Source organism: Galeopterus variegatus, unplaced genomic scaffold, assembly GCF_000696425.1.
Source record: "Galeopterus variegatus unplaced genomic scaffold, G_variegatus-3.0.2 Scaffold132, whole genome shotgun sequence".
Classification (NCBI taxonomy): Eukaryota; Metazoa; Chordata; class Mammalia; order Dermoptera; family Cynocephalidae; genus Galeopterus; species Galeopterus variegatus.
Window position 1 is genome coordinate 1,388,964 of NW_007726243.1, and position 3,092 is coordinate 1,392,055.

The 3,092-nt window shown below is 38.1% G+C and overlaps 1 long non-coding RNA gene across 1 annotated transcript in view; it reads right to left on the reverse strand.

The window, feature by feature from the left end:
* The window catches only part of LOC103604295, a 5,709-nt gene extending 3,103 nt beyond the window's left edge, over positions 1-2,606 (reverse strand). The window contains exon 1 of the long non-coding RNA XR_551699.1: positions 2,236-2,606. This is a non-coding gene — a long non-coding RNA (uncharacterized LOC103604295). The remainder of the gene's footprint in view (positions 1-2,235) is intronic.
* Between the last annotated feature and the right edge of the window lie 486 nt (positions 2,607-3,092).

The window sequence follows — 3,092 nt, forward strand, 5'->3', positions numbered from 1 at the left end:
ATATTTAAAAAAATAATCTTTACTTCACTTCACACTCCAAAGTCAATGCTAGGTGGTTAGTAGATCTAAATGTTCAAGTTAAATATAAATAAGTTTCCATATGGTAACATAACATTCCTTGTGACCTTGGAGTAGGCAATGGTTTCTTACAGGTTGGTAAAGTCACTAACCATGAAGGAAGATTAATAAGTTAGATTTCAATAAAAATTAAAAATTTACATTTATCAGAATCTAGCAATGAGATCATTAAAATGCAAGCCATAGATTAGGAAAAGGTTACAACACTCATCTAGAATAAAACGACAAACAACCCAAGAGAAAAATGGAGTAAACACCTAAAAGGCACGTTAGTAAAGAGGATATCCAGATGGCCAATAATCACATGAAAGATGCTCTTTATCCTTAGTCATCAGAGAAGTGTAAATTAAAACCATAAAAACACCAAATGTTGGTGAGGATGTGGAGCAATGGGAACTCTCATCATACAGTGCTGGTGAGAGTATAAATTTGAAAAACTGCTCGGCACTATAACTGTAGCTGACCATAAGCATACCCTATGTCAGTCCAAGCTATTCCACATTTAGGTATGTGTCTCAGTAGAAATATGTATCTATGTGAACAAACAGGTACACAGAATAATGCTCACTGGAGTATTATTTCCAATAGCCCCAAACCTGGAAATAACTTGAATGTACAATATCAGTATAGGTGACCAGTCACAAAAGACCTCATATCATGATTCAATTTGTGTGAAATGTCCAGAACAGGCAAATCTATGGAGACAGAAGATTTAGTGATTGCTTGGAGCTGGAAAGGACAGGGAGGTGGGGTAGGGGAATGATAGCTAATAAGAGTATGGAGTTGCTTTTCAAGTGATAAAAATGTTCTAAAATTGACTGTGATAATGGTCATACATATCTGTGAGAATACTAAAATTAAATGACATTGCATTGTACACTTTAAATCGATGAATTGTATAGTATTTGAATTATATCTCAATAAAGCTGTTATTAACAACAACAAAAAAAACAGTATAAAGGGTATATTGTGTATATTCATAAAACTGAATGCCATACAGCATAAAATAAAACACCATACATGCAGCAACATGGATAAACTCAAATATAATGTGGAGAGAAAGAAACTAAATACTATAGAATATTTACTGAATAATTCATTTCATGTCAAAGATAAGAACAGATAAAACTAACCTATGTATTTGAGGATAAAGCAGTGGTTTTGTTTAGCCCTGACTGGACAGGGGGATGAAGGATGCTAATAATAGTTTTTCTTGATCAGCAGCATGGTGATTGCCAGGGTATGGTTGTGTTAGGCATTGAAAATTAAACTGTATTTATAATCTGTACACTTTATTATATGCTGTACTTCAACAAGTGTTTATTAAAGTATTTTTAAAAATTCAGTTTTTCAGTAAGTTGTCCTATTAGTATGCATTGAAAAAAGGGCTAAAATAATACATAAACATTTTAACACTAATATTTTGTGGGTTGGGATTATGGAGAATTTTTGTTTTCTTCTAATGCTTAGCATTTTAAAAATTACCACACTGGACATATATTACATTTATCACTAGAAAAAATGCTATTAAAATACAATTGTCTGAGAAACTCTTGTATTACTTTTAACACTAATGTATTCAAAATGTAGGGACTTGGCTTTTGCTCCCAGATGAGGAGCGACTGCCTTTTTAGAGAAGCGGGGACACTCCTGGTGGCCTTACTGACCGCCAGGAACTCACCATAGGCCACCGGCCAGGAGGGAGGGGCAGAGGTGTAGAGATTGTGAACTACGCCTGAGCATGTGAAGCCCGGGTACACTTAGTGGGTCATAGAGGTCACGGAGCCTGGGTCCTTACTGCAGAAGTACAATGGGACCTGGGAAGGAGTGGAGGACTCACTGAAGCTCCTGCCTCTGCTCTGGGTAAAGTTAATGATTAGATTCCCATCACCGTGATATTTAAGCTTTTGTAAGAGCAACAGCTAAGAACGTTTTTTGCACTTTTGCAATGTTAAAATGTTAAAAATGTTAAAAATTTTAACATTTTATGATATTGTTAAAATGTTAAAACAAAGAAGAATTAGCGACGTAAATAATTCCTGGCCTGCAAATCCTAAAATACGCGTATTTGCTATCTGGCTCTTTACAGAACAAGTCTGCCAACTCCTTGATTAGAGACTCTAGGAAGAAATATCTTAAGGTATTTAAAATTTTTACCTGGGCATGCGCTTGCTGGCGAGGAGCCAGGTGTGGAATGAGTGTATCCAGCGGCACCTGTACCACGTGGTAGAGTACTGCCCAGGCTCGTTAGACACCGCAGGTCGGAATCCACTAAAGAGAATGGAAAAATTCACCTCTGGAGAACACAGCCTGGAAAGGCATGGCTTGGCTCTTCCTGGCCGGGGGCTCCAAAAGGATGACGATGCTCACACTGCAGCCCTTGGCGGATAGCAAAGTAGGGTGTCGGTCTTCCAACTTGAAAAGCATCGCTATCACTTCTGAAGAAGCCGAGGGAGTCTGCAGAAGATCTTCTTTTCTCTGGTTATGGGTGGCGCAGCTGCACGGCGCGGTCCGAGGGCCGGTCTGCAACTTTGGAAGAAACGCCGCGTGGGTGCGGCCGACCACCCGGCGCATGCGCAGTGCCGCCGGCAGCTCCTCCCACCGCGCAGGCTCGGCCGGTCACCTCCAGACACCCGGGAAGAGCGCGTCTCTGCCGGGGTCCGCGGAACGGGGCGGGNTTAAATGACATTGCATTGTACACTTTAAATCGATGAATTGTATAGTATTTGAATTATATCTGATAAATAAAGCTGTTAACAACAACAACAAAAAAAACAGTATAAAGGGTATATTGTGTATATTCATAAAACTGAATGCCATACAGCATAAAATAAAACACCATACATGCAGCAACATGGATAAACTCAAATATAATGTGTAGAGAAAGAAACTAAATACTATAGAATATTTACTGAATAATTCATTTCATGTCAAAGACTTTTGCACTTTTGCAATGTTAAAATGTTAAAAATGTTAAAAATTTTAACATTTTATGATATTGTTAAAATGTTAAA